The sequence below is a fragment of the Ictidomys tridecemlineatus genome, chromosome 7 (genome assembly GCF_052094955.1).
Source record: "Ictidomys tridecemlineatus isolate mIctTri1 chromosome 7, mIctTri1.hap1, whole genome shotgun sequence".
NCBI lineage: Eukaryota > Metazoa > Chordata > Mammalia > Rodentia > Sciuridae > Ictidomys > Ictidomys tridecemlineatus.
Window position 1 is genome coordinate 95,192,098 of NC_135483.1, and position 11,853 is coordinate 95,203,950.

At 37.3% G+C, this 11,853-nt stretch overlaps 1 pseudogene; it reads left to right on the forward strand.

Moving 5' to 3' along the window:
- The first annotated feature begins 4,095 nt into the window (after window positions 1–4,095).
- On the forward strand, window positions 4,096–5,195 carry LOC101975812 (small ubiquitin-related modifier 1 pseudogene; annotated as a pseudogene).
- The last annotated feature ends 6,658 nt before the right edge of the window (window positions 5,196–11,853 follow it).

An 11,853-nucleotide genomic window follows, 5' to 3' on the forward strand; every position in this document is an offset into this window, starting at 1 on the left:
ATTTTTCCCACTGTGTAACCACTCCCACAGGGTAGTCAACAACTCTGCCACTCCCCAAAGTTTCATCACGACTCTTTTTTATCAGTCTATTCCTGTACTGGAAGCTTCCAGGAAACAGACCCTCTTTTGAACTTTTGAGGTGTATTAGAGTTCTCCATTGAAAATGATACACTATGGATTAATACAACAATGCATTGATTCTGAGTTCAGTTGTGCTCTTTGGAGGGATTTTATTACTTTTGTCTCCATGAGGTAATTTAACTTGCCTGCACTCATACAGCAAACTAGCTCTTTCCTGCCTTCTCAGTACCTAACAATCCTGCTCATTTCTTTCATCTTGTAACTATGTATTTTTTTTTTCCTAACCCTGGTATCTGCCCAGACCCTGTTTCAAGGTTAATCAGGGATCCAAGCAGTTAGTATTCATCCTTGGGAACTCATTTTGAAAGGAAAGTAAGGAACCAGGAGATGGGTGAGCGAGAAATGAAAGACAGAGACCAGGCAGAGATAAAGAGAGAGTTAATTTGTCAGAGCTGACAAATAAAGGCACATCTCTCCAAAGACAGAGAGAGGCAATACAGGCTTGGTTTCTCTGGGACTTTTATGGGGCAGGCTCAGGGATTAGAGCTGGGAGGGTCCTAATGCAGGCAGGTAAGGGTGGGATTCGAAGGAGGGAGGGGTGAGCCTTTGCTGTGAGGAAAGGGAAACTTCTTCAAGATGGACATTCAGATGCTAAGCAAGGACTTTACAATTTTCCCTGTGGTTTCCTTGTTTCCAATTTATCCCTCTAAATTCCAGAGACTCTGGCAGCTCCCAATTCTGTTGTTTGAGACCTCAAGCCAACAGATCTTGAATTTTTCTATTGCCCGGTTTTTCACAGGTAAACCTATTACTGTTTTAGTCACCGTTTTTTTGCTGCTGTGACTAAAAGATCTGACCAGAACAATTTTAGGAGGAAAAGTTTATTTGAGCACCCATGGTTTTAGAGGTCTCAATCCAAAGACAGCAGGCTCCCTTCCTCAGGGATCAAGGTGAGGCTGAACATCATGGCAGAAGAATGAAAGCAGAGATTCCACTTGCCAAATAAAGCCGTGACCCCAATGCCCCACCTCCTTCAGCCACACCTACCTGCCTTGAGTTATCACCGAATTAATCCCATCAAGTGATTAATTCGCTGATTGGGTTAAGGTTCTCCCAACTCAATCATTCCCCGTCTGAACCTTCTGGCATTGTTTCAAGTAGAGTTGGAGGACATCTCACATCCAAAATAAGGATCACATAGTGAAGTAAACCAACACAAAATCTCGCCCATTCAGCACTTTCTTTTCATGGTGGTCTTACTGCCTTTGCCTGTTTTTACACTAAGCTGCCAGGATTTTCACCCATGCAGGTGTTGATTTAGAAATCATCCAGAGATTAAATCCAGATTTGAGGTCTAGTCTTGTCTGTGGCTCTCTTCCTTCCAGAAAGTAACCTGCCAATTTCCAGCTTCTCTGCTAGCCCTGCCCTTTTTTTTTCCTACTGCTTCTTAGAGTTAAGCTGTAATTTTTTTTCAGCTGAAGCTGTAAGGTTTGGATGATTCCATCAAAGAAACAGCCACAAACTCAAAATTGTTAACTGTTAGAATCACAATGTTTCCAGGATAGGCTTTCCTTTTAGTGCTGGATTGTAACTCCTTCTAAACCCTTCAAGTAGTTTCCGTACTAGTTAGTGAGTGTACATTCTCCAGGTATTATGAAACATTCTTCAGATATAGACATAAATTAGTCAAACACTCTGACCTCAAAAAACTTACGGTCCTTCTACCTTTAATTTTTTTCCCACAATCTTGTATTATACATTTATCCTGACTCCAGGTTTTGATAACAGTATAATACATTGCATGGTTGAAACTTCTTGCAGATTAGAACTATAAAATCTGGACAAAGTTAGTTTATCCAGGTCTACTCCTGGATGGGGCACTAGGGGCCCAAAATTTGAATAGGATCTAAGGGCCACTATACTAAGACTGATAATTTGAAACACTTCAAAAATAGATAGATCATAGATTAAAGAAAGAGAGGGAGAGAGGAAGGAAAGATGAAAGAGATATATTAAAGGTCCCTATTTGCTTCCCTGGGGTCTGAAGCTGCTTGAGATGAGAGTATCCAGGTAAATTATTTCTCCATGAGAACTTTACCTATAATAGGTCAGCATAGGGTTTACATTTGTCAGTTTCCATGAAAAGAAGTGAGACCATATTTCAAATGGAAGCAATATCTTTAAATACTGAAAGGTGCTAAAATTATGCACAGGCAAAAATAAAAAGTATGTATATCTCATTTTCACTATAGAGTGCAAACACTAGGAAGCTCTAAAATAAAATCTCTGCTCCAGATGAACATCATATTTTAATACTTTCTTTTACTAGGGAAAAAAAATGTCATGGTTTACAAAGTGTTGGTGAGTCTGATATTTGGAGACTGTGCAGAACAGACTTCACAAGAAAGTATTGGAAGCAAAAATTGGGGATCTAGGCAGACTTTGGGTTTGTTTTTATATTTGTTTGTCTTCACTTTTCTTTTATTTGCAATGCCAGTAACCCAAGTCAGGCCCTCCCACATTCTCAGCCAATGCTGTACTGTTGTAGAAACAGACACCAAAGAATTAGCAGGAAGCATATTTATTTGGCTGCAGCCAGATTGAAAGCAAAAAGCTTCTGCTATAGTCAATCAATCCTCCTGAACTCTGAATTCAGGAAGTTTTAGAACTTTCTAACCAATGTATAGGGGAAGGGACTCAGAGGCTCACAATCTATAGAAGTTCCCTCAGAGGCTCACAATCTACAGAAGTTCCCATGACAATAGGTTTTTCTTTCATTCCTCTGGTCAACTTAACCCCTCAAAGACACTTTTTTTTTTTTTCCCAGCAAGAATCAGTGCCTGAAAAAGGGATAGTTTTTTCTCCCCCTTTCTTCCCTTCCCCTGTCAGTTTTTACCTTGGAGCCCAATTAGTAACTTCTTCTCTTATCTTTGAAATGTAAATATCCCTGTGAAGCTTGCCAAACCAAGGTCAGAGACCTGGTTAAAAGAATCTGTCTTCCTTATCACATTCTGCATTTGCAAGCATACTTCCCTCTTGAGAACTTTTACAAACTATTATATATTGTTACAATACTAGATAGTCCATAAATGTGAAAAACTAGTAAAGTGGTGTCAGCACCTGGAGTGCTGATCTCTTCTAGGCGGGTAGCCATGTAAAATAGAGCAACAGGAAATAAGAAGCTTAACTACATTGAACTCTTTTGTAAAGATTCTTGGATGATGATCCTGAGATCAATTATAGTATGGATTTCTGGAAAAACTTAATTAAGATTTTCTGTGGAAGAGGGAGTGCCACTACAGTCGCACTGAGCCACACCTCCTCCCTGGCTTCTGTTATTTATTTAGAATATTGGGGATTGAACCCAGGGGTGTTCAATCTCTGGATCACATCTCCAGGCCTTACATCTATCTATCTATCTATCTATCTATCTATCTATCTATCTATCTATCTATCTACCTACCTACCTATCTATAATTTTATATATAAGATATTTATATATACATAAAATATATTTTTATAAAATATGTATATATATATATATATATATATATATATATATATATATATATATATATATTGTTTGTTTCTGAAACAACAACTTGCTAAATTGCTGAGGCTGTCTTTGAACTTGTTATCCTCCTGGCTCAGCCTCCTGACCCACTGGGATTACAGGCATGTGCCTCTGCTCCTGACCCAGCGTCAGTTTTAATCAACCATCAGGGACACTGGATCTGTAAGATTTACAATTTAATGGTATTACAGTCTCTTTCATAAAATTAAATTGGATTTATATTGAGCTCTCAAGACATGACAATTCTTCCATTTTCACAAACCTCAGGAATGCAGCATAATCATTACTGAAATAAAAGTCAACCAATAAATACGAAAGTGACACAGGCCTACCAGTGCTGTACTGTGAGAAAGGGAAGCCCATCTGCACACTCTGGAGTTAGGTTCTACCTGCAGGAGGCCACAGCTGTGTGGAGACCTCCTGGTGCAGCCACCACCACCATGTCCAAGCAAGAGCCAGAATTGTCACCCAAGGATTTGGGGGATAAGAAGAAAGGAGAATATATTAAGTCATTGGACAGAATAGCAGTAATATTTGTTTCAAAATGAAAATGACAATGTCACAGGAGAGCATGGAGCAGAAGCTCTAAGCCTCAGTTCTTGTGTTCCCACAAAATAAAATTTAACGTCAGACATAAAAACGTCAAGTGAGGGAATGGTATTATGAGTGGAAGCAAAGTCAGGCTCAAGCAAAGAACCCAAAGGGGAAGGGGGGGGCAGAGAGGGAGTGAGGAGCGGGGAGGGAAAGGGAGAGAGACAGAGAGAGAGAGAGAGAGAGAGAGAGAGAGAGAGAGAGAGACCTTTAAGCAGAGAGAGACAAAGGAATAAGGCAGTTGAAAAATTTATTACTGTTGATGTTTATCAGCAAAACTGTGTTCCACCTTCTAAAGTCTTTAGCATTCAGATGTTTATCTCCTCCTTCACATTGACAGAAGAGTTTTGGTCCTTAGTTGGTCTTTTATGAAACTGTCATGGCGACCATCCCATTTAGAGGCCTCCATCTACAAGTCAGTGTTATGTTCATGCAGGTGCTGGGGTCAACGACTGAGAAGACTTGATCTTAGGGTACTTGCATTGTTAAGGAAATTTCCCTTCTGAAATACGTGGAGAAACCTATGGGCTATAAATCCTAACTTTACAAGGACCTCAGTGACCCTGCCAGGAGTTAGTACCATTGATCTTTCCTTCTAGATGGATTTTTTTATTAAGTTGCCTTTGGCTCCATCCATTTATGTTCAGGGTTAGTACACTTTTTGTTCTATAAGATACTTGGTTGGTCATTGAAGGCAATTTCAAAGAAACCCGTGCCTCTTCTACATTTTCAGTTTACATTTCACCACTCATAACTACTACCAAATAAAAACACATCTCAAGAAACTCAAAGGATCACACTGTCAAAGATATAGAGTTCCATGAACTTACTCAGGTTTCCCTTTGATGCTCAGAGAATTACTGATAATTTTACTCCAAAAGAACTCATAATGGAAGAACAAGATGTGGTAGAAGTTTATCAGGAACAAATGGGGGGCGGGGGGGTCTGACATTCAGCAGTTTAGATATTCTTTTATTTTTTATTGTTGATGATACTATTTGAAAAAAGACTGAATTTCACAAGGTCAGGCTTTTGCATAGCATATTTACAAACCTCCAAAATCTCCAAAGAAACAAGTTCATCCACAGAACTTGCAAAAAGCAATTTCTACCTATGGTCAAGCAAAAAAAAAAATGAGTTATGGTCTTGAATTAATGCAAAAGTGCTGTAGAGATCTCCAAAAATGCATTCAAGTGAAAGGAAGTACAAAAAAAAGATACGTATCTTCTTTTCATTCTAATGTGGGTCATAAGGACAGAGTATGCTTATATAGGAATGGTATTAGAAGAGCTAGAGATATCATGAAATAATGCTGGGTCGGTTCTTCCCTACTACTTATAAAATGGGTGAAAGTTTGCATAAATTAAACAGTTTGACCAGTTTATTCAGTAAGTAGGTTTATGCCAGCTGGAAGTAGATGCCAGTACTCTAAACTCTATGCTGTACATAGTGGTTGATCAGGCAGCAAAATAAGATGCAAGTAGAAAAGATATAAAATAGTAATTTCAATTTCTTGAGTGAAATCTCAGTACATCTCTTATCTATAAGCATGATGTGATTTTTCCTTCTTAGCTCCTACAATATTATGTCTGAGGTACTCTGGTAAATTGTATCAAATGCTATCTTGTATTGCTAGAATGTTTTTCATTTATATCCTTTACCCATTCATCCAACAATCAGTATAATTCAATAAGTATGTGTCAGAAACCAAAATCAGCTTCAAAAATCACTATAGATACTTGAACATAAAATGTGGCACTCAGAGAAAGAGGTGTGGGTTGAATATATTGTTACAAAACTACTTCTACTAAGGTGATGTTAATACCCTTAAAGTTAGGAGTGTAGCTTATTGATTTGCTGTTCCATATAGTGTGTCCTTCCGTTTGCATAATATGACTGCTAACTTTCCCTTTAAAGTTGAAGATAGACAAATCTTTGATCAAGCAATTCTTGTGGCTTTGAAACTTTTTGATTGTAATATATAGTGACATTCAGTAAAAATTACATTAAAAAATACCTATGTGATATAAACACATACATATACCTTTGATACTCACGATTGCAGTGTACTTTATTTTCTATTCTATTGTACTCTCTCCCCATTTATTTTATTATTTTTCTTTTTTATTTTACAATGATATTTGTGATGCTTGATGTTAAATACACAACCTAGTAATGAATTGTAACCTGCTGAAAAATACTGCTCTTAAAAAAAAAATCTTAGACTTCTGTATCCAGGGTTGTTTATAATAGTCCTGGAAATAACTGAAATCTACAATAAAATAATCAAGAATAAATATAAAAAATGGAAAAATAAATTTTGGTATGTTTATAAAGTTGTTGTCTATATGTCAGTGAATACAAATGAATTACAGATACACATACATATATATGGATGGGTTAAGAAATAGTCTGCAGAAAATATCAAGTCACAGAATTGTATATAGAATGTGTTTCTATTTATATAAATCTATTTTTCAAATAAAACCAGTAAATATATTTGTTGGGAAAAGAAACATATATGGTTAAAAAAAAAGAGCCAGGAAACTAATGTGAAAAGCATTAAAAATGGTCAGTATGAAATTCAAGATAATGGTTTCTCTTGGTTTAACAAAACAAAAAAGGGTATCATGATAATCCAATAGCACATGCAGCACTTCAAAAATACTAATAGTGTTCTATTTTCTAAGTAGGTTTAATATGAAATGCATATGTCTAAATATTTTTATTATATAATTATACTGTGTATATGATATAATTAAATATGTTAGCACAATTTTAAAAGACATTGACTTGGGCTGTGGTTGTGGCTCAGTGGTAAAGTGCTTGCCTAGCACATATGAGGCCCTGGGTTCGATTCCTGGCACCATATAAAAATAAAATAAAAATACTGTGTCCCTCTACAACTTATTTTTTTTTCCAAAAAAGAGAGTTGACTTAATGAAAAATTTAATTATTTAATATCTAGAGAATCTTATAAGGGTTTGTATTCTAGTCACCATTGCATGCCTATAATCCCAACTACTAAGGAGGCTGAGACTAAAGAATTACAAATTTGCGGCCAGCCTGGACAATTGGGTGAGGTCCTAAGCTACTTAGAACTTGTCTCAAAATAAAACAAAATTCAAAATTTTATCCTGATGAATATTATTGTCAAAACATGACTTGGAAAGGGGATCCTGAGAAGTGATAATGCCAGGAATGGTGGTGCAAGCCTGTAATCCCAGTGGCTCTGGAGGCTAAGGCACAAAGATCTTAGGTTCAAAGCCAGCCGCAGCAATTTAGTGGGGCCCTAAACAACCTAGAGGGAACTTGTCTCAAAATAAAAAATATAATAGGGCTGGGGACATTGCTTGAACTTGCAGTCCTCCTGCCTCAGCCTCTGGAGTAGCTGGATTTCAGGTGTGTGCCACCTCTCTTTGGTTTATGCATCACATTGTCCATTTTTGTAGTTTTTGCTAATATTCATTAAATATTCTGATAATTATATTTTGATAACAATACCCTCTGATGTATACCTATGACTAAAATCATTAAAACTGAAGGAGTATATATGGTAAACTTCATCAGATACTATTGAATTATTTTTAAAGATGACTATACCAACTTACATTGTCAATAAAGTGGTAAATTCTCATTACTTGATAACATTGATAATATTCTTGTCAAACCTAAGTTCTCTGACTTTATAACATTTTATTAATGTATGGGTATTTTATTATACTAGGTGTTATTTAATTTGCAATTTCTTTTTTATTAATGTTTTCTACAGATTTCCATTTGCTTATAAGCCTTTGGTTTTTTCTCTATAGTAAAAACAAAGAAACAAAAACTTCACATTCTTTTTCTCCAGTTTTCAAAAATTTTCTTCTTTTCTGTTTTCTATGAATTCTAACACATTCTAAATACCATATCATTGCAGGCACCTGTACTAAAAATATTTTCTCCATGCCCATAATAAGAATTTTGTCTTATTTTCTACTTTGCTTATCTTTATCACTTCAAGCATACGTATTTTCACTATTGCTTTTCTTTGGGATGTTTTGCAATTTTAGATTTTACAACTCCATCTATGGTTATTTTGAGTTAGCTTTTGAATATGCTACGAACACGAATAAAAGTTTATCTTTTGATATGGATAGCCAATTGTTACACCATAATTTTTAGAGCAAAATCTCTTCTCTCATTATTTTCTTCATTTGTTTCTTTCCTTACAGAAACAAATTTGTATTTCCACACTTATGAGCCTATGAAAGTGACGCTTTCAAATTTCTGAGATGTCCTCAATTCAACCTTTCTATTGTCCCGGTGCAAAGTTCTTGGTTTCATTTTATCAGTGCTAGAAATCTCACCATCCTTGGCCACATTTTGTATGTGCTTTTTCTGGCCACATTGCACATTTTTCAAATCATCTTTTATGTCCCTTTTTGCTCCTAATTCTCATTGTAAATTTGGCTAAAGCAACCAAGAATACACATGCTATTGCACGAATGCTTTTCTGCCTTCAGATTTTCTCCAGTAGATAAAATAGTTTATCGCCTTTATGCTCAGCCTCCGATAAAGTCTGTGGTACGGGCAAAATGCACCCACATATTTTGCTGCAGTGTAACAAATATAGACTGTAGTCCAACTCCCAGAGAATCTGCATTTGAATCTGCAACCTCCTTAGTATAGATTTTATTATCTACATTTCTGTGAGCATTCTGTTCTTCTGAGCTCCTACCTGAATCATATAACAATCTCTGTTTGTAACATTCTAGGCTTTCTCTACTCTGATAACATGAATTAGGTGTTGTCTGACCCATCAACCCATAATGTTGGGTGTGGACAGCAATACTCCATCATCACATGAAAATGTCTTGTACATGAATGATCCCTAAAAGCCTAGTTTACAGATGTTTCTGCTTGATAGGTAGGTACCACCTGAATGTAGGCAGCTGCAGCACTACAACCCCATTTTAGGGCATTAATGAACAACAATGGGAGAAGAAATTCCTTTCAGTGCTCAGGACTTTGGACTATGCACCTATTTCTACATTTTTCTTGGAAGAAGAAAGAAGACATGATTATACTTTTCATGGGTGATAGCCAGTGATTTGACTGGATAGTCAGGGATTTAGAAAAAAAAAACATGACTGGAAAATTGGTGACAAAGAATGTTGAGGAAGAGATATATGGATAGATTACTCTAAATGGGTGAAAAAAGGCAAAGAAATTTTTTTGTGATGTTAATGTCCATTAAAGGTGACCTTAGCAGAGAAGCATTTTAATAATCAAATGAATAGGATGATCCATTCTGTAGATATCAACCACCCCTGCCATCGCCCAATGGGCTCACAAACAAAATAGCATGGAAACAGGAGTGAAAGTTCTACATCAGCTCAGAAACACAGATGTTCATTAGCAAAGCTGACCTGTCTTTGTTCACCACTGAATGTCAAAATCTTCCAACAGCAGGAACCCACTCTGAGAAAACAATATGGCAGACGTCCAGGGTAAACAGCCAGTTACCTGATGGCATACTAATAACCTTGTACATTTTTCGTGATGGAAAAGACAGTAATGTCCTTAACCAAGTGAACACTCTAGATGTAGATATACCTTTTCCACATGAAATTCTTCTGTCCAAACTTCTATTTGTGAACTTATAGAATGTCTGATTCACCATTTTGGCATTACCAGGTATATAAATAAGAACTATAGCCTGGGCATGTTAGCGCATGCCTGTAATGCCAGCAGCTAGGAGGTAGAGGCAGGAGAATCTTGAGTTCAAAGCCAGTCTTAGCAATGTAGGGAGGCACTAAGCAACTCAGTGAGACCCTATTGCTCAGTGGTCGAGTGCCCCTGATTTCAGTCCCCAGTACCCATCCACCCTCCCACCCCCAAAAAATAAGAACTACAATTCTACACAGCATTTTTTATGATCAAACAATTTATATCTGCCAAAGAAGTGTAGCAATGGGCTTATCTACAGGGAACACACTGATCACTATCTTGATGCATCTGGCTCCAGACAACAGAATGGCCCCTTAAATACCCAGTTATAGTGCTGACTAAGTGACAATACATTGCAGAGGTATTGCATGATTCTCCAAAAGGTTACAGAGCTACAACCCTAGTGTTACAGAGTGACACCATTGCTTGTCTGGGGAGGAGGCTATGCTACACTGCTTGTTGGTCCAGAAATAGGGTAAAATTAGAAGAAAAATTGGTTTCATTCAAAGCCAATTTTGAAGAAAAATAGAAGAAAATTTTCATTTCTAAAAAAATCCATCTTCAGGAGGTTCTGGTGTGGGGGAGGCTTTTAAGAGTTAACAAGGTAAGACAAAGGGCAGGAAATGTTCATAGACACATTTAATTATCCAGTGCTAGACAGACCTAGGGAAAGGACGTTCTCTGTTCTCAGTTTCCTTGGTGCCCTTCGAGATTGGAGGCTGCAAACTTCAGCCTTTCCTCAGCAAGAGGAAGTTGCTCTCCATTTTAGAGGGCCCCTAAATTCAGACTCTTTCGCTAGTCATCATTTTCGCCTCATTTGAACAGAAATGTTTTCAAGATGAATCCTGTACCTATCTACTTACTCTATGTTGACTGTATGAAGGACAGATGGCTTCTGTAGTCTCACAAATCCACATACTGAGAGGAACTGTTCTTAATTAGTTGAATTTATGGCAATATGATCTGAGGAGCCTCATCATAACTTAGAAACAAATTAAATGGTGACATTATAAATTTTGAGTGGTGATGTAATGAGAGGGTGAAAGAAACTTTGATGGACTTAAATATGTTTTAAAGAGGGACAGGATAGGGACTATCAGAGGTCAAAGTGCAGATTGTAGAAGGCATTCTCTAAAATGGCCCTGATAATGTCTTGTTTCCTGGTGTGAAATCCAACATTTTGTGTAATCTCCTCTTCTATGTTTTATGATGGCCTAGTGACTCTCCTCTAATTAATAGACTATGACAAAAGTGTTGGGATTTATCCCTTCTGAGGTTGGCATATCCCTTCTGAGATCTAGCCTTTCTCCTGCTTGCCAGTTCTGGCTTTCCCTCACTTGTTCATTCTGATGGAAGCCAGGGGTCCTAGTGGGTGTTCCCCTATAAGAGGTCATATGCCAAGCAACACAGGGACATTCTGCTCTCCAATCAAGGAAGAACTAAGATCTTCAGGTCAATGGCAGTTAGGCATCAAGTCCTACAATCAAGCATGTGCGTGATTTGGGTAGCACATCTTCCCTTAGTCAAGGCTTCAGATGAGGTGACAACTCTGGCTGATAAACCTTGACTACAAACTTGTGAATAATCTTAAGGAGAAATCACACAGGTAAGCTGTGCCCAGATACTTAACCTGCAGAAACAAAGATAATAAATGTTTATTAGCTTTAAGCAATTAAATGTAGATTGATTTGTTACATAGCATGAGACGAACAGCACCATTTGGGACTTTCATTTTATTTTTCCAGGAGGATCAAACTCAAGGCCTTATGTATGCTAGGTACTTGCTCTACCACTGAGCTAAACCCTTAGTCCTTGGCTTCCTTTTAGCAAATGAGGGCTTTGTTCATTCCAAGATTGGATCAAAAGAAGCCAGTCATCCAACTCCCCCCCCC